This window comes from Protopterus annectens, chromosome 2.part0, assembly GCF_019279795.1.
Source record: "Protopterus annectens isolate FY-2018-M chromosome 2.part0, PAN1.0, whole genome shotgun sequence".
Classification (NCBI taxonomy): domain Eukaryota; kingdom Metazoa; phylum Chordata; order Ceratodontiformes; family Protopteridae; genus Protopterus; species Protopterus annectens.
This window is the reverse complement of record NC_056728.1, coordinates 307,597,932-307,619,033: the sequence shown is the minus strand read 5'-3', so window position 1 is coordinate 307,619,033 and position 21,102 is coordinate 307,597,932. Positions and strand designations below refer to the sequence as shown.

General features: G+C 38.8%; 1 long non-coding RNA gene across 1 annotated transcript in view; it reads right to left on the bottom strand.

Moving 5' to 3' along the window:
- Positions 1–13,897, bottom strand: part of LOC122793070 — a 54,370-nt gene extending 40,473 nt beyond the window's left edge. The window contains exon 1 of the long non-coding RNA XR_006363444.1: positions 13,757–13,897. This is a non-coding gene — a long non-coding RNA (uncharacterized LOC122793070). The remainder of the gene's footprint in view (positions 1–13,756) is intronic.
- Between the last annotated feature and the right edge of the window lie 7,205 nt (positions 13,898–21,102).

Genomic DNA, 21,102 nt, shown 5'->3' with positions numbered 1-21,102 from the left:
GTTTGTCAATGTTTTGAATTTTTGCATGGTGGCATTGATGACTTTTAATCCACTTGCATTCTGATAACTGAACATGTACTCCTCATAAAATATATCTTCTGCTGTCACTCTACTTTAATAGATTTAAATCAACTGTGGCTGAAATAAGCACAACAGATGTTGAAAGAGTCCAGGAAAACATGTTCTGCAGATTCATAATGAATGCTCTTTCATTCAAAAAGCCACAATTTAAAATCATGCTCAATACATTACTATTGTCAAGCCTACACGTTAAAACTTTGAACAATTTCCTGCTAGGGTCGCACTGAATGACAGCTGCCTTATATTCGGTAAGACTATTTTCATCTATCACCAAAGCCAAACTACCAAAAACATGGCTGAGAAGACAGCTGGACATTTTGGGAGACCGTGAGGTATTATGGGCCTGGTGGTTCTTGGGGGGTTACCTAGAAAGAAAGGCAAGTAAGGACACAGGGGTAGTACACAACCATTACTGATCCATTTAATTAATATTCACATATTTCTGTTAGTACCCAAGGCATAATAAAGATAAGAAAATAGATAAAGAATGCACAGAATTGTAGAAATTAGGGGAGCCATGCAACTTCTCTGATGCCAGTTCTACTGAAACCACTATTGCTAAACAAATATAATAAAGAGAAGCCCAACATCCTTATTTGTTTTCTGGTTAATTCCTATGTTTTACTTTTGCTGGAATTTGTGTTGAAATGCATTTTACTTTCCAGTTTATAGTTAAATTAGTTTTTATTCGCACAATTCTGCAAATGTGATGCAGGAGATATATGTCTATATGTCTATATATATATATATATATATATATATATATATATATATATATATATATATATATATATAATTTTTTTATTTATTTTTTTTATTTACTTGCAAGGTGTTTGTATTTTCTCAAAGTTGTGAAATGATGGACCTTAATATATTGAAGTAAGTATGTGTGTGGGGGCAAAGATCCCCCACACAAGGGGTACTGCAGAAAATGTTCCCAGCAAGAAGTACAGTTGTGTAAGTAAAGGCACCATAACAGTTTGAATGATAACTGCTGCAGTAGCCTAGTCCAAGTAAGATCCTGCCAAGCATATAATAGCCATCCACCTTCCAAAGCTTCAGGGCACCTTCCACATGCCCAAATTGTCAGGTACCTTCAGCTGTGCTGACTAAATGACAAGTTTAGGCACCAAGCCTTTCAGAAAGCGAAGCAGGAAAGGGCAATGCTTGGAAGAACAAAAAATAAATAACTACACCCTTGCATAAACAACACACCAAAAACAGAGGGGATGGTGGGAAGGAGTGGCCTCTGCAGCAGTGATCATGTGAACATCTACTTCAACAGTAAGTTAATTATAAAACTGTACTATGTTCATCATATTGATCACTGCTGCAGTAGCCTTAGCTATATGGGTAGACTACCCTAGCTTACTACATTTGGGAGGTGGAAGGAGAAGAATCCAGGGAGCCTTTGGCAAACAGTCCTTGCAAAACCTGATCTAGACCTAAAGAAGGAATCAAGCTTAGTGCTTTGAAAACGAATGTAGAGAAGACCAGGTGGGAGCTTCTAGAATACTACAATCCAACACTTTCCACAAAGCCACAGATGAAGCCAAGGTCCTAGTACAGTGGGAAGTGACCCTGCCTGGAATAGTTTTGTTGTGGTGAGTACAACAAAGGGTAAGCCTTAGACAACCATTTGGAAATGGTCTGTTTTGACAGAGGTTGTCCCTTTTCTTACCTTAACAAGAAATGAACAAATGATCCAAAGATCTGAAAGATTTAGTTCTGTCAAGACAGCACCAGAATTGCCAGTGAAAATCCAAGCCATGGAATATCCTTTTGCCATAATTTTTTGAGTTCAACAGAGAAAACAGGGAGATGGATAGTCTGGCTTAAAGTAAACTTGGATACCACTTTAGGCATAAAAGAATAGTTTTCAAAGAAACCCTGTTCCTGTGGAAAATGAGATAGGGTTGACTCATCAAAAGAGTTTGTAACTCAGATACTCTTCTGGCAGAGGCCAGTGCAATCAGTAAAACTGTTTTCCATGTTATGAACCTCAACTCAGACAGGTTAGCTGGTTCAGATGGAGCAAGTGTTAACTTCTCCAAAACAAAATTAAGATCCCAAGGAAGAGTAACCAGGTTTCTTGGAGATCTCTTATGCAAAATCCCTTTCAAAAATATTTTAACATGAGAAAGCTCTGAAAAGGAGGATCCATGGGCAGACACGCTGAAATGGACAATAAATGAACCTTGATAGAAGAAGTACAGGGGTGTCCCATATGGTCCAGTGGTTAGGATTCCTGGTTTTCACCCAGGTGTCCTGGGTTCATCTCCTGGTATGAGCATGAGTACAAAAGGCCATAGGATAATAACACACACAAATATTGAAAAAAAAAAACAGAGAACAACTAGCCGGATGGGCCAATTATGTTGTTGGCAGACTAGAAAACCTTTTCTATTTAATAATATATGATTTTCTAGTAGAAGACTTTCTTGCCTCCTTTAGTACTTGCTGCACATCCTCAGTAAATAGGTGCCTAAAAGGAATTAAGACACAATCATCCAGGCAGTCAACTGAATTTGATTGGTGTGGGGGTGTATCAAACACTGCTATTCTTCTGTGAGTAGATCTAGTTTGTGAGGAAACTTGTGATAATTGCCCCTGGCCATTTCCAAAAGAAGGGAGAATCAAGATTGCCTGGGCCAGAAGAAAGCCACCACAATGATCTTGGGGGATTCCTTCTGAATCTTTCAAAGTACCCTGTATATTAGTGGAAAGGATGGAAAAGCATAAAAGAAAATTCCTGTCCAAGGAAACAAAAAAGCATCTATCTTCCAGGCCTTCTTGCGTGGAGTTCTGTAGAGAACCTTGCCAGTGGATTGTTCAGAGAGGAGGCAAACAGGTCTACTTCAGGAACTCCCCACAGAAGAAACAAATCTTGTACAATTCCCCTGATCTAGTTTCCATTTGTGAGGGTCTGTCCTTGTCCTGCTCAGCTTGTCAGCCACATAATTTTGCTCTGACAGAATGTAAGATGCCAGTACAGTAAGACTGTGCTCTGAAGCTATATCTCAAGCTAACATTGCTAGTTTGCAGAGGGAATATGACCTGGTTCCTCCTTGCTTGTTGATGTACCACATGACTGTGGTATTGTCTAACAACTTAAAGAGGTCCCAGTTACCAAAGCTGATTCAGACAGTTTTGTGCCTTGATCAGGGCAAGGATCTCTTTTATATTTAAGTGCTTGCATTTGTTCTAGGTGTCCTGCATTTCTTGCACTTTTATCCATCTTGAAACTTCTCCCGAAGCAATGCTCAAGGCATCTGTGGAGACTGACTGCTTTGGAACAGGGAGAAAGACATGGAGACCTTGGTTTAGGGATATCTGCTGTCTCCACCAAGTGATTCCTGTTTTGACAAACCCAAGCACTGGGAACTGAAAACACAAGGAGTGTTGGTGCTGGGATCAAAGAGACTTCAGATACCACTGTATCTTTCTCATGTGCAGTCTTGCCAGGGGTATCATGAGAATCACAGAAACAATGAGACCCAAAATCCTGACAAATTCTTTCACACTGACAAAACAGGGAAACCTTCCATGCTCCCCCTCCAAGGACTGACAAGACTGCTTCTCCCTTGCCTACTTAGGGGACTTACAGCAGAGGACGTGGCTAATCCCCAGTTCATAATGGCTGTTAAGTGCTACACCAGACGGATCCAGGGTAAAAGATGTGTGATCTGATGTACAACTAATGGCCAAAGCAGACTCACCCACCTATGGCAGAGGTAAATTGCTAGCTTGCCGTGATGGCAAAGGCTGTTTGCTTAACATTTTTTTTGCGGCTGGAAGGACTTGCAGATTTGTTCAATGGTCAAGCCACAAACGGTGCCTCTTTCCCAGGGAAAACAAGCAGCACATGTTGTTAAAAACAAAAAGTCTTTAAAAAGTCACTTTTTCACATTCAAACCCAGTAAAAAACACTTTAAAACAAATTGCCAGTCACACAAAGTAAAATAATTGCAATTTGTCCACAGAAAATGGTTTTCAGTTACTTTAAACAACTTTTAAACTGAGTGAAAAAAGAACACTCCAATTTAAAAGTAAAGTACAGTCTCATGACAGTCAGCACAAACTCATAGCTTTAACATAACCTTCCTGAAGAGAAAAGTGTCAATAATAAATAAAATTAAATTATTAAACGGAAGTGTCTTTCCAAAAGGTAACTTATCTGCAAACAGCACAGACTGTTGATCCTTGAAAGCCAGAAGACTGCACCCTTTTGAGGCAGTAAAGCTCAGAAAGGCTTAGTCTTTAGTTGGTTCAGCTTGAGCTGTCCAAACAGTTTGGGTGTGTGAAAAGTGCCCCGAAGTTTGGAAGCTGTTAAGACTGTTCTATCCTTGGCAGGATATAGCTCATATAACTAAGGCTACTGCAGCAGTGATAAATATGATGAACACAATGATCTTGAGTTTTTTCCAATAAAAGTCAATTTCAGTGTTTTTTATTCTAGAATCCAGAAATTAGAATGTGGCAAGTTACCAAATATTACATAGCTCATTCAATTCCTGCCTTCCCTTAAACCTCATTCATCTTCTGAAACATTATTTTGCATGTACTGTTCCCACAATTCCCATTTTTTCTATGTAATTTGCTCCTACTCTTTTCTAAAGATCCCACTTCCAGTTCTTTTACCTCTGTTACTATACGCACTATTTCTAGTATGGTTGATTTTACACTTTGATTTCTATTATTTAGTAACTGCTTTTAAACTCAGCAAGACCTTACTATGTCTAGGCAATTCCAACTCTGTATCACATCTCATCTTCTCAAAAATTGTTCTTCTTTAGTTGCACCAATTTGCTCACCTAGTATTTCTGAAAAGTAGTTTGCAGGGTATTTTTACAGTCTGCAAACTCACTACCCTCCCAAAAAATGTTTCCAGTTACCTCTGTTTCTCGTCACACCTCCAACATTTGCAATCTGAGGAAAAATTCTTTGGAGTCTACCGGGGGTATAACAATACCTATGCAAACACTTCCAAGCAATGATCCTAAATCTTCTAGAATTTGTTGCATATGTGAGAGCCATACTTAAACCCTTCCATTGTTTCTTTGTGAAATGCTTATCTGATCTTTTCTAACCTTATCATGCAATGTTTTATATGCCCTACTAATTATCCCTTGTTTAACAGCAGGTTCTGTTCTAGATTCCGCTAAAAACTCTACCAGTGCTGGTCTTTCACTTAGGATCCCCACAGTCCTTTTTTTCTTTGCCTATGATTCGATTCCCATGCTGGCTTATTTCTTACAATACTTTCTGCTACTTCATGAATACCGTATTCTGTACTGTTATTGTTATTCTCCTTAAGGATCTGCATCCAAAATCCCATTCTCTCTTTATTTCTTGAGCTTCCTCCATTTCATCATCATCCCTTTCCACCTTGAATTATAGCTTTCTGATTGTACTATGTGCAGGAGCCTTAACTGTGTAGTTCTGAAATACCCCTTCAAATCAAGTCATCCCAAAACCATCTGGTTCTTCTGGAAGGATCAACTTAACCAACTTGACTCTTGTCCTCTTTCCCTGCAAGATAAAATCCTTCAACTCTATTAATTGCTATCCACAACTTCTCTAATAAAAATATGCCTGAAGGAACTAAAACATTTTCACTTCTTGTATCTTGCTATCCATAAAATAGAGCTTCTAAGTTCCCAGTTTTAGTATTATCTTTTGTTTAGTCTCTTCCTCCATATCCTTAGCTGCAATAACATAATCTTTTTTTTAATCCATGCTTCTAAGTATTTCATTTTATCATGTCCCCATAAATATGGGTATTGCTCAACTAATTTGTATGTGGGTACATAGTTTACAGCTATTGCCTTTGTTTTTTCTTCATTAATTTTGTGTCCTGAAAGGACTTGAAACTGTCTTAGAATGTTCCACAACACTGAAATGTCCTTTTTATGTTTTATCAGGTACAAAATAATATCATATGCAAATATAGCCAACTTTTCTTGATTATCATACCAATTAATATTCTTGAATTTCTGAGTCCCTTATTTTCTTGCCAAATAACAAAGGGGAAGGGGACATCCTTGTCTGGTTCCTCTGCTCAAACAACTTATCAGAGAAGAACTCCCACACTTTAATTTTTGCCTCAGATCCCTCATATACCCTTTTAACCAACCTTATTATTTTATCAGGGAATGTCAATGCTTAAATTGCACTACTCATAAAATCCCAGATTCTCTGTTGAATGTTTTCTCTGCATGAAGATCCACCAACAACAGTTGTATTTTTTTACATTGTGCTTTCCTCTGTATCATCTTCTGTTAATGTTGTCATGTTTGCCCCCCCTCCACAAAATGACATTGATCTATACGTATCAATTTTGGCATCACCTTTGCCATTCTTTTAACCATTATAGACAAACACTTTATAATTATGGTTTAGAAACAAAATGGGCCTACATGAAGCTGGATCTGATGGGTCTTTACCATCTTTAGGTATTACAGCTACCATAGCTTTTATTCCAGGATGTTGGTGGTGCTTCCCCTTTTAAAATACTGTTAAACAAAATCTTCTAGATCTTTATAATTTTCTTCTCTCCTAAAATCCAATCTTCCACAGGAATACCGTCTATTCCTGGAGACTTTTCTGTAGACTGGTTATACATTCCATTTTATTTCACCTCCTATCCTACCATTTAGCAATTGAGAATCATCAACCTCTAACACTGGCATATTTAATTCTTCCATAAACATTGCCATTTCTGATTTTTCCTTGGGTTTCCATACTTTTCTGCTATATACAGATTTTTATAACATTTCTGAAATATTTCTAATACCTGTACAGGATCTCTGATAATTTTCCTTGTTATAGGCTTCCTAAGCTTGGCAGCAACCCTTTCTACTTTCTGTTGCCTGAGATGTTGTGCTAAAATCTTTTTTGCTCTGGAGTTATCATCAAAAAACAGTAGCTTAATAGCAGTTTTCTAAACGCATGCACATTATATAGATAGTCACTTATTTTCTCTTTGGCTCGGAGATTCCCCCTAATCTGCAATACGTTAACCTTTTTAAGTCTATCTAAATAGTTCTGGTTACCTCTGAACCATCTCTTTCTTTTATTTCTACTTTATTTTAAGCTCCACTTTCATTTTATCCAATCCCTAGCTATATCTTCTGAAGAAATTTCTTCCATAATAAGTCCTGAATAATTTCCACTACCCATTCACTAAATTCCTCTCCTTTTAACAGATAGGTGGGAAAGTACCAGTATCTCATTTCTATTTCATCCTGAATTTTTATTTTAGTTATAAGTAGGATGTGATCTGAAATAGTTATAGGATGCATATCAAAACTTTCAATTAAATGCACACGTTCCTGTGAAATATAATTTCTGCATAGCCTAGACTATTTTTTGTACCTTGGTGAATATGCAAGTTCTCTCTGATCTCTTACTACTGAATTCACAACTTTCTTGGCAAATATTTTCATAAATATCTTCAAATGTCTACCCTGTTTTGTTATATTTTTCTTTCTAGGGCCCACAGATGCATCCTCACTTTTGGAAATCAAATTCCAGTCCCACTTATACTACTCCCTTTTGAAAGCTGATTATTTCTCCCAGAATTTTCTTAAGCTCCACTCTACCTGTTTTAGGTGGATTATAAATACATGTCAGCTTAACTCTCCTCCCTTGTCAGTAGCCCCTTACTGCTACAAATCTACCATTACCATCTTTTTTTTCTCCTCTATCACTATTGGAGCTACTCTAGCAATTAAAATACTTACTCCCCTTTTCCTTTGTCCCATATATTCTGCTGAATAACCATCTTGAAATCATTTATCAAATTCACATGCTCAGTTCTTTCCAAATGTCTCCTGTAGCACAGTTATTTGTACTCTGCATTTTTAATATAGTTCACTACTCTATTTTGTAAACACCTGTGAGACCACTCACGTTTAAAGACAATGTGGAAGGTACTGTCATTCTGATAAGAAGTTATTATTCACCCATTTATGTACAACGTTTTTTTTTTTAAATGTCTAGTTACAGTTTTTGCGTTACATGCATACACTAATGCTTGGCAGGTGGATCTTTTATTTGGCCATTTCTTGTCATATCCATTTGAACCCATGATGCATCCTAAATTACTTTTTTAATGAAAATCCTCAAAAAAACCCACCCCAGACCACCCACAAAACATAATAACTTAAAAGAAACACACAAACTATATACATTTTCAAATAATGAAGTTTAATCCTCCTAGTAGGAACAATTGTACTGGACTGACAACTACACTCAGACTTGAACTGGCTTATAATGAAGGTTTGGCCTATAATGAAGGTTTTCCATGCTAAGACACACTAATTGCTGTTTTTATTTTATTTTTATTCCTCTCCCAGATGTAGAAAACAACTTGAATCTTTCAGAAAACATTATCTTCCAACCATTAAAAGAAAAAAGTATTATATTTGTATTGCCTTTATCACACTGTCTCCGTAGAAGCATAAGAACCAGATACAAACTTGCCTTCAGCTACAAGCTTCTCATGGTGCACTCTGAACATTTACTTGCTAAAACAAAACTTTTCATTGCATTCAATTTTCTTTTATTTACTTGCTTCCCCTCAAATCTTGTTGCTAGATCAAGCCAGGGTCCTTAATCCAGTCACTACCCCATGCAAATGTAAGAAAAAGCATATCGGTTTTACTTTTATCATGCTCTTTTGTCCAGGCCTTTTCTATTTTTACTTTGCAATGACTACATTTCTTAAAAGTGAATAAGAAAGAAAGGGGAAAAGGGGGCACCTGTTTACCTCGGTATTCCTATCACACAGGAAAAATAACTGAAAAAAAACTTTATAACATGCAGTGTATGTCATGTTTTACAAAAATAGTACTAAGGACAACATTTTACTTGGTTATCTCTTTCCCTACTCTTCCCCTTTCCTTAATTTTCTTCCAAACATTAATTACATGAAGTAGGGCATACACTTTGGAGTCCTGTATAAGTTTAACAAAGTCAAAAAAGTCCAATATTTCCAAGTTATCTTGTTCCGCCATATTTCATAAATGTGACTGATGCTTTGTAATCCCATTCAATTTCTGAGTTGCTGGTTTTCTTCCTGTTGATCTCCATCTTCCAACACCAGTCTCTGGTTCATTTACAATGTATTCCTGGTTCTTCTAGTCAACCCCTGTACTTTTTTCTTCCTCTCAAGCATTTTCATTTGGAATATTGGAAAATATTTCACTGGTGTAGTTGTTCTATGAGCTTTATTATAAGAAGAAAAAGAAGCAGAATCCCCTTCTGTTTGATAGCTCACGTTTTGTTGAGCAAAAGTTTGTAATTCCCTCTTAGCATGTTCTGCATCAAATAATGACTTTCACCCTCCAGGAAAAAAATATTCTGAAGAAAGCTGGATACAGCAGCTTGAATTTCACCCCTACTTCTTGACATTCTCTAAATGCTGGAATAAATGTTCTCCTCTTCTGCCTGGTATACAGTGAGTAATCATTTTCCACAAACTCTCTAGTGCCTCCAATGTGTAGTACTTTGTCCTGCCACAGAGTTTTGTCAGAATCAACTATTTCTGCTGGTAGGATTCCATCTTTACTATTAGAGGTCTTAGCTGCTTTCTCACAGCCAGGATTGGAGCATACACAAGGTGTGCCTTTTCAATTAACACCTCCTGCAGTGGAATACCAGTCAAATTGCTGAGTAGTATTTTCATAAATACAGTCTGTTTATTCGAATTTCTCTAGTATTGCAGAAAATGTCAGGTTTTCCCTATGCACTCTGTCCTCTAATTCTACCATTTTTTGAAACATCTCTTTTTGAGCACTCACATACTCAGGTAGCCTTTTCATGATTTTGATCTTTAATTTCTGCACTTTTATCAGCTCATCGGAATACATTTAAAGCATCTTCCATTTTTACAGCCTTTTGTTACTTGAGTTGATATACTCCTCCTGTGTTTTTCATTTCTGGTAAACCAAAACAGTGTATACAAAACAACCTAAATATAACCAAGAACCACACAAGGTAGTCAGTGGAAAGTACTGTGAAAAGTAATCAGTCCAGAAAACGTTAGAATTCAATTTATTCACATAAAAAGTCACGAACAAGGTAAAAGGTCAAGCACTTTCATCCCAAAAACTTGGGACTTCTTCAGAACCAATACCAACTTCTAATTAAACAAAATCATGTGACACATTTAAAATGAAAAAAAAAACAATAAGAAACAGGAAATACTGCATGCTGTAAATTTTAAAAAACATAAAAACTTCCTACTTATGTGGGATTCAAACCACCCATCTCCTACACCTAAAGCCAGGGCTTTAACCAGTCAGCTTTTGGTTCTTAGCTTATTTTACCTCTTTAGATTTTGAGCTTTCCATCTCAAGACTGGCATAAGTGAAACACTATCACTGATACCTGGTAGAACAATGGCATTAGTATATAATTGCCAATATAATTCCTTCATTTCAAGTTTGTTTTCCCAGAAACCACCCCTGAGGTCTCTCTCAGCCACTTCAATATCCAAAATTTAAATTTATTATTAATACATCTAGGACTATTGTGTAAGTGTCTGACCAAAGCATTTTGTTCATTACCCTGCTGGATGACATACAAATGTTCATATACTTGTTTCTGAAAATTTCTTTCAGTTTTTCCCACATAAAAATAACATTCCTAACAAATACCAATGTATACTATCCCTTTAGTTCCACAGTTGTCAGAAGAAAACCTCACTTGCATGGACGGTTGTCCAAAGGTTGTAACATTCCCTGTTAAAATATAACTAAAGTATCTACAGGCCCCACAACTTTGTGCCCCTTTCTCTTTAACAGAGTAGTTAGTGAGAGGGTGGTCTAATAGGTATTTTAAACTATGGGTAGTTTTAAACACAAACCTTGGTTTATTTCCTAGGGTACTAACTAGTTCTGGATTACTACTAAACAGAACCCAATTCCTAGTCACTATGTTACATATTTCGTTCCCAATTTCTCCAAAATATACTTCTAAAGAGGTAGGCAAAGGTGATTTACACCCCTCCTTTTCACTATTCAAATCCATTGGGACACCTAAAAGTGGTTTATGTCCAGTACCCCACCCTCCAATCACTTTCTCACCTACATCAAACACTAATGGAGAGGGATAACTTCTTTGAATGAACATTTGTATTAAGATACCCATTTCATTTTTTAAAAAAAATCATTTTGGAACACATCTGGGCAGCTCTTACCATCTGCCCCTTTACTACATTATATTTCGTGTGTCTAGGGTGATTACTATTGCAGTCCAAGTAACTGTTGGAAAAAGTAAATTTCCCGTATATTTTAGAAGTAAAACACTGGCTTTCATTAACTTTAAGGATGGTTATATCCAGATAGTTTACACTATCCAAAGTATGGCATTATGTAAATTGGCCGTAACTACAAATACCATTCATGTGATCCATAAACTCATCCTTAGTAGGTCCTCTCTTCCTTCCACAAAATAAATATGTCATCCAGGAATCTTAGATAGCAGTGCCAGTGTTCTACAAATCTACTACTCATCACATACCTCTTCTCCCCGAGTACATAATAACAGATCTCTTTTTTTTTAATTGCAATTTAGTTAAAACAGTTGCATTTAAATATTCAGAATTATATGAATACAATCAAAATTAATGTGAATTTGTCTATTCTTGGTTGAGTTACTCTAAAATAAAACATCACTTACATTTCTTATACAATATGATTCTCAAGTCAGCATATTCTTTAAAACTGCATGTTTCTCAATACAATTCCTCATATCTTAATGAAATCAATATCAAACTGGACTGTTCCCTTATGTGTGATAAGGCATACTGTATTAACTCTGTACATGAACAGTTTTTGTTTTTGTATAATGCCTTTCTGACTCCCCACAAATTAGAAGACATGCATAAATTATCATCATCAGGTTGTTCCATGTGTGAAAAAATATATACAGTTTTCACCAGCCTTATATAGTTTTGTTTTATAATTCTATTCAACCAGTATAGATTTTTTTACTAGATAGTTTACTCTATTTTATTAGAAATAATTAATACAGTAAATGGTGTAATTGATAGGTGTTACAATTCCATATCAGTCATCAGAAGAAAATCACCTACAATGTATATCAGCCTAGGTTAAATTCTTCATTATCAACTTCTTCTCTCTTTCGGCTGTTCCCACAGCGGATCATCTGTTTCCATTTCTTCCTGTCATCTGCATCTTGGTCTGTCACACCAACCACCTGCATGTCCTCTCTCACCACATCCATAAACGTTATCTTAGGCTTCCTCTTTTTCTCTTATCTGGCAGCTCCATCCTTAGCATCCTTTTCCCAATATACCCAGCATTCCTACTCAGCACATGTCCAAATCAATGCAATCTCACCTCTCTGGCTTTGTCTCCAAACCGTCCAACCTGAGCTGATCCTCGAATATACTGATTTCTAGTCCTGTCCATCCTCATCACACCCACTGCAAATCTTAACATCTTTAACTCTGCCATATCCAGCTCTGATTCGTGCCTTTTTGTCAGTGCCACTGTCTCCAACCCATATAACATAGCTGGTCGCACTAAAGAAGAGAAATCAGCTTGATTCATTGGTGTTCATTCATTAAGAATACTTTAGCAGCAAGGATATTTTTACAGAATTTCTTAAGAGCTCTGACAAATTCTCTAGCATCAGGAAGACTCTTAACATTTTCTACGGCGAGAATGAATCTCAAGTTAAAAATCTGTTTATGACCAAGCACTTCTCTTTCTTTAACATAGTTGCTTACTCTGCTTTCTGCTAACATACAGACTTGTCTTAACAATTCAGTGCAACAAGTACTTGCTTGCAATTGTAACCATAATATGGCTCCTTCCCAGGCAGTTATATGGAATCAAAATTACTACATCATTCATTATTTAGTATGGCCCTTTGGACAATGTGTGCACATAATATAAAGACATTTTTCTTTGTTTCTAATACTTTGTATCATTTTGCAATGATTTTAATTTTTGAGCAGTTATATACTTTTCTGCTGCAGTGTTTGCCATGGGTTGCATTCAAAAGTACAATCTCATGCAATTTACTTCCTTGTAAAAAAGGGGTTTAAGTTAACAATAAAAAAACTGTATAAAGTGTACAAATTCTGTTCACCTAGACAACTGAATATGAAAGCAGAGTACACTTGATATAGATAAAACTGCTGGGCTATCACAGTCTGAATTTGATGGAAGTATAGTAGCAATGTGAGAAACAATGTTATTTCTTTGGTCACATAATTTATACAGTAAAAGTGTGAATATACAAACCACTGTAGACTACAGACAATGGTAAACACAATACAAATGAACTAATGATTTTCTAAGCAAAGTTAGTAAAGCTTACTACAGATAACCTAAAGACATTTAAAATAAAATAATGTTTATAACTATGAAGGGGACACACACACACACACACAAACAAAAACACTGGAAAAATACTATTTTAATGCTTGACTAAGGAGTAAAGAGCAACAGCAGGCTAATCCACATAGGTGGCATAGGTCATACTTTGTCAGGCAGAAAAAAGGAGCAAATCCTAGACAGATCTATTAGGTTCCACCTGGAAATCAACCACAATATCCTTCAGATCATTTTTTGGTTGTGGTGGTGGGGTGATACAAAGCTATCACTCACTCTGGGGAGATAAAGTTATTACTTACTCTGTGCTAGAGTGGAAGTCTGCTAAAGAGCTCATGGATGTCAGCCGCTGTTCCAGTGCCAAAATTTTAATGCCCATGTAGAATGTAGAGAAGATAAGTGCACAGACTCTGCAAAATAAAATAATCTCGTCAGCCAAGATATCAAATGTCTCAACTTAAGGGCAGTCTTCAAATAGGATTACTTTACTCATTTGCTTATTGATACGTTCACTGTCATGACTGATGCAATCCATCATCCTGTGCAGTTGCACACCACTCTTTACATGCACCAAGTCTGTGAATGCACCACTAGGAACCAAACAGTACTTTGACCACACATGTGAATTAAAGTGACCTACTTGTAGCAGTAGTCATTTTTTATCGGTTAAGTTTGTTTTTTTGTTTATTATTACTGTTCTGTATGGTTTCCCCAGCATTACAAAAAGTGCAATAGTAAAAAAAAAATATTCAACCACAATGATACTCAGTGGCAGGAAAAACACGTACAAAACATGATTTTGTTAGGGGAAGTTCAAACCTGATGACATACGTGCAATGTATATCCAATTTAATATGACAAGAGTACATTAGTTTTACCCACTTTTACTTCCAAATTTTCAGTTTCACATTGCTTGCAACAGCCATGCCCGCTACAAGGGTTTTAGATTTGTTTTTCACTGAGCTCTGCATACACAGTATGTCAAACACAAAAGTACTCAAACTTACAAAGGGGAGCAACAAAGTAATTCTTTCTACTTCCATGTTTACCTGTAATGCTACAACCACTTCTTGTGTTCAAAACCAGCTTGATACATGTTCCTCTCATACTTCAAATATCTTCAGGCTGATGTGTTATGAAACTGGGCCCATCTAGAAACATGCTGCCATGTTCCCACCTGCTAGTTTAGAGTTTACGGGCGCTTTTAAATTACTGTAGACCAGATGCTGAAAATGGTGAAGTGACTTTACATCTATAGGATGTTAAACCTTTTACTGGACCAAAGTACATTTTACTGTACAGCTTCTTGAGCTTTCAGACTAAAATTAGCAGTTTGTAATAACCTAATAAGTTACAGATGCTAGAAACAAAGCTCTAATACCCACTTGTTCCTAAAATGGATTAGAGAGAACACATGTTTTTCTCATTGGCTAAAAAAGAAACATTAAAAATAACGAGAAGAGGAAACAAAATCTTGGTGTGCAGTTCATGCATAGAACTACAACACAGACAGCTAAGCGATACATGTAACGTGTGTGTGTGTGTGTGTGTGTAGGAGAGAGAGAGGGAGGTTTATAGTTTTAAAATAGGTGACTGAACAGCTGTGGATTTCCCTTACATCTCAACTGCCTTTCTCCACTTCTCCTTTTCACTGCCATATCACACAGCTCATCTGTTTGGCTTTGTGACTATCTGTACATATCTAAACAGCTACAGAGATACATACATACATACTATATATATATATATATATATATATATATATATATATATATATATATTTATATATATAGATACACACATACACAAAAATGTGCATATATTTACATAAAGACGTGCATGCATACACACACACAAACTAGAGAACATGCTGATCTTAACTTTGCACAAGTACCTACAGAGAAACATGTCTATTTGTTAGTACTGGTAACTTTTGTGTGTGTGTGAGTGTGCGTGTGCGTGTGTGTGTGTGTGTGTGTCCCATCCAATCAACAACCAGCTGTAGCAACAAGGCAACAGCTGTAATACACTGCCACTTTTTGTCAATCATTTTCCAATAAGTGTCATATAATGCTTTTACTTCCTCATTTATTTTATTTTATTTTATTTTATTTTACATTTGTTGACCGGGCTAGTCTAACTGGATATTTGTCCATTTTCAGTAGAGGCCCGTGGAGAAAAGCTCCAGCATGAACAGTAAAACAAAGTTAACAACATATAACAAAGACATGTATGAAAACTTTTAGTTATGTACTCACCATAACTTCAGATGTTTGGGATCCATCTCGCCTACATTCTGAATGATGGGTTCGGAGCCGATCCCTCGGCTCCGACTCGGCACGCTTATGCCAAAGAGCGAAGTCTCTTATTGGCTGAGCTTACTATATCCCAGGATGCACCACCAACAGTCCCCCAGATCTAGTTTGTCCGCATACATGCACACATGCATACCCTGCTTATATAACATCGTCAGATGAAACAAGATAAAAACAGTGGAGCTCAAAACCGTTCTATCTCTTCTGATCTGCAAGGCAGGGGAAGGAGGGTAGTATCAGGAATGGGAGATGGATCCCAAACATCTGAAGTTATGGTGAGTACATAACTAAAAGATGTTATGTGATCCTATCTCGCCTACATTCTGAATGATGGGACAGCGCCCCTAGCACCTGAATCCTGGGTGGCTCACTGGAAAACACTCCTGAGTACCGTGGAACCAAATGAAGCTCGGCCCTTTAGATGCCACATCCAATTTGTAGTGGGAAATGAAAGTGTGCGGGTTGGACCAAGTAGCCGCAGCACAAATTTCGAAATAGCGAGCTTGGAATGAAAAGCTATAGAAGTAGCCATAGCTCTGGTAGAATGAGCTTTGATAGATGATGCGAGTTGCTTATTTGAAGAAGAATAGGCCTGAGTTATGCAATCTCTGATCCATTTTGAGATTGTAGCTTTGTGATGGTTTGGCCCAATTTATTATCTGAGAAGGACACAAACAACTGGTCTGACTTACGGTTGCTGGGTCCTGTCTAAATAGAAGCGTAATTGCCTGTGAACATCCAATTTATGGAGAGTGTATTCTGCCTCATTAGAGAATTTTGGAAAGAAAACTGGTAGTTCTAGAGATTGTTGAAGACAGAAACTAGAGCAGACCTTTGGGACAAAGGATGGATTAGGCCTAAGAGATACTCTATCTTTGTGGAAAATCAGATATGGTGGTTTAATAGACAGTGCTTGAAGCTCTGAGACTCTTCTTGCTGAAGTAATAGCCACTAAGAATGCGGATTTCCATGACAGATATTTTAATTCGCATGTAGCAGCCGGTTCAAAAGGGGAGATGTTAATGCGAAGCACTAAATCAAGATCCCACGGAGGTGCAGGATGAAAACTGGTGGTCTTAACAGACTCCACCTTTAATGAATGTCTTGCATAGCCTGCTGCTCATCAAAGGAGGATCCGTGGATTCATGGAATTTAGAGATAGCAGCTAGTTGAACTTTAATAGTTGAGACAGAAGATCCCTGATTAAATAGGGATGTTAAGAATTTCAAAACCTCTGGGACAGGAGCAGTGATAGGGTCTAAGCCCTTGAGTTGAGCCCAGATAGCAAACCTCTTCCACTTACTGAGGTACAATTTGTTAGTGGTGGGTTTATGGGCCGAAGACAAAATGTGAACAACTTCCGGGTCTAGTGTGTGGCTTCTGACTAAGGTCGAAGTGGAGGAGCCAAGCTGTCAATTTCAGAGATTGAAGAGACTGATGCCAATGTCCCGACTGATGGATTAGCAAATCCGGGATCAGGTCTAAGGTCCACGGATCATCCACTGCATGCTTTTTCAGGTAAGGAAACCATATCTGACGAGGCCAGTATGGGGCAATCAGAATCATTGAAGACCTTAGCTGAGAAGCTTTTTGAATGACTTTGGGAAGGAGGGATTGGAGGAAAAGCATAAAGCAACCCTGTTGGCCAGGGTTGAGCTAGAGCATCCATGGCCGGTACTTCCTGATGTGGAATCAAGGAGAAGAACCTTTGCACTTGGTGTTTTGTGGAGTCGCAAATAGGTCGCAGCACGGCCCCCATCTCTTGAAAACCTGGGCTGCTACTGTGCGGTTTAGAGACCATTCGTGAGGAGAGAGAATTGTCCTGCTTAATTTGTCCGCCAATACATTTGACTTTCCCGGGATATGGGTCGCTACCAAGAAGCGGTTGGTAGCTACAGCCCATTCCCACACTCTCATGGCCTCTCTGCAAAGGGGATATGATCTGGTCCCTCCTTGTTTGTTCAGATACCAAACCACCGACATGTTGTCTGTGTGGATGGCGATGATACCCTGAGGAAGGAACTTGTGTAAGGCCTGTAGGGATAGAAGTACAGCCCTCATCTCCAACACGTTGATGTGGAGAAGAGCTTCGTCCGGAAGCCAGGAGCCCTGAACTAGCCTGCCCAGACAATGCCCCCCCCACCCTATCTGGGAGGCATCTGTCGCCAGGGTAACCGCTGGAGGGAGAACAAAGGGTTTTCCTGATCCAAGTTGGATGTCTGAAGCCACCAGCGCAGGTCCCTTTGCATATTTCCGTAATCATGATGTGATGATTGAGGGAGATCTTGAAAGGTCCATTGAGTTGATAAGATCCACTGAAGAATCCTCATGTGTAACCTTGCTAGAGGAACTAAAAGTACCGTGGCAGACATTGAGCCTAGAACCTGTAGGACCATCCTGGCTGGGGCTTTGGATCTCGAGATCAGAGCTTGAACTTGCCCCTGTAAGGTCTGGATGCTTTCGGGAGGAAGAAAGACGCATCAATCTTGAGTCTATCTCTGCTCCTATAAACTTTATGCGCTGAGAGGGCAGCAAGACAGACTTTGACCAATTGAAAGTAATTCCCAGGGAAACACCCAGGGAGATGGTGGCTTTGAGGTTGTCCATAAGTAGATGCCTGGTGGTGGCAGTCAGGAGCCAGTCGTCGAGATAGGGAAACACTTGGAATCCAAGGCTCCTCAGGTGAGCCGTCACTACTGCCAAACACTTGGTGAACACCCTGGGGGCTGTGGTGAGACCAAAGGGCAGAGCACAAAATTGGTAATGACTGGCTCCCAGGCTGAAGCAGATACCTTCTGGACGCCTGATGTATCGGGTATGTGATAATAGGCGTCCTTGAGGTCTATGGAGCACATCCAAACATCCTTCTCCAACAACGGGAGAATGGATTGCAACGTGACCATTCGGAATTTGGTTTTCGTAACGGATAGGTTCAGTCTGCTGAGATCCAATATTGGTCTCAGGTCCCCTGTCTTTTTTGGCACTAAAAAGAACCTGGAGTAATTTCCTGATCCGATTTGGTCTGTGGGGACCGGTTGGATGACTCCTTTTGTAGCAGCTTTGAAGCTTCTGGCTGCTATTTCCCTTTGACTGGGTGGTGGGTCCGGGATTCTTGGACGGAGGGGTGAGTATTTGAATGGGATGGTGTAACCTCCGGCACTATCCGAAGCACCCATCTGTCCTGGAGTGATTGACTCCCAGGCTTTTAGGTGCTTGGCAACGACACCCGACTGGCTCCGGAGCAGCACAGCCGGGCAATCCCTCATGTCGTGGGAGGCTGAAGAGCCACGAAAGGACTCGCGGTCTCCAGAATTGCGGGGCCCTCTGCCGCCTCTGGGACGGCGTCTCCTGAAAAATTTCCCGCCTCTGCCTCTGGACGGGAATCTTCCTGCTGTTGGGAGAAAAACTTGTAGATTTCGGAACCACATTTTCCCTCCTTTGGCCTTGGGGTAAGGCCGAAGGGAGTGGAATAACGGGCCCCTACGGCAGATAACGCTTTTCCCTCTTGCTCACAGCGGGTAAGGGTGTTTTTCACCTTGGGTCCAAACAATGAGGACCCATCAAAGGGAGCGTCGAAGGAAGACTTGAAGGCCTCCGAAACTGACACAAGCGGAGCCAGGCCTGTCTCGTGAGAGCCACGCCTGTGCCTGCCGCTCTACCCGCCCCTTCGGCCGCATAGGATATGAGCCTCATGGACGAAGTTAGCAATTGACGTCAGGATAGCCAACTGAGAGCTAACGGACTGGGCTAGCTGCTCAGGTAGGTTACCGAGAGGAGTCTGACAACTCCTTGACCAGATCCCTCTGAAGCCTAGTAAATGTGCCAAATAATTCAGAGACCTTAAGGTAAAGGCCGCTGAAGTCAGGGTGCGCTTCCGTCTATCCATACTCCTAGACTCCTTATTAGGAGGATGGATGGACGTTGAAGCCTCTGCCACGCCCTGCTGTGTAGCAGATGCCACCACCATGGCATCTACAGCCACGCCTTTAGTAAGGAACTCCTTCTCGGGGAGCAGATAAGAATTTGTTTGGACGAGAAGGACTGGTTCCACAGTATCCGGTGTTCACGCCTTCGACAAACTAAATCCAGAAGCTCGTGAAGGGCGGAGATACCCAGGACAAGCTAAAAAAAATTAAACATGACCCAAACACCACCTAAATTTTAAGTGCTAAAGAAAGACTTGGCAACCACCCGACTGGCTTCGCAGCCACCGGGCAACCCTTTCATGTGGCACTGAAGCAGCGACATGTTCATTCATTAAGAATACTTTAGCAGCAAGGATATTTTTACAGAATTTCTTAAGAGCTCTGACAAATTCTCTAGCATCAGGAAGACTCTTAACATTTTCTACGGCGAGAATTAATCTCAAGTTAAAAATCTGTTTATGACCAAGCACTTCTCTTTCTTTAATATAGTTGCTTACTCTGCTTTCTGCTAACATACAGACTTGTCTTAACAATTCAGTGCAACAAGTACTTGCTTGCAATTGTAACCATAATATGGCTCCTTCCCAGGCAGTTATATGGAATCAAAATTACTACATCATTCATTATTTAGTATGGCCCTTTGGACAATGTGTGCACATAATATAAAGACATTTTTCTTTGTTTCTAATACTTTGTATCATTTTGCAATGATTTTAATTTTTGAGCAGTTATATACTTTTCTGCTGCAGTGTTTGCCATGAGTTGCATTCAAAAGTACAATCTCATGCAATTTACTTCCTTATAAAAAAGGGGTTTAAGTTAACAATAAAAAAACTGTATAAAGTGTACAAATTCTGTTCACCTAGACAACTGAATATGAAAGCAGAGTACACTTGATATAGATAAAACTGCTGGGCTATCACAGTCTGAATTTGATGGAAGTATAGTAGCAATGTGAGAAACAATGTTATTTCTTTGGTCACATAATTTATACAGTAAAAGTGTGAATATACAAATCACTGTATACTACAGACAATGGTAAACACAATACAAATGAACTAACGACTTTCTAAACAAAGTTAGTAAAGCTTACTACAGATAACCTAAAGACATTTAAAATAAAATAATGTTTATAACTATGAAGGGGACACACACACACACACACACAAACAAAAACACTGGAAAAATACTATTTTAATGCTTGACTAAGGAGTAAAGAGCAACAGCAGGCTAATCCACATAGGTGGCATAGGTCATACTTTGTCAGGCAGAAAAAAGAAGCAAATCCTAGACAGATCTATTAGGTTCCACCTGGAAATCAACCACAATATCCTTCAGATCATTTTTTGGTTGTGGTGGTGGGGTGATACAAAGCTATCACTCACTCTGGGGAGATAAAGTTATTAC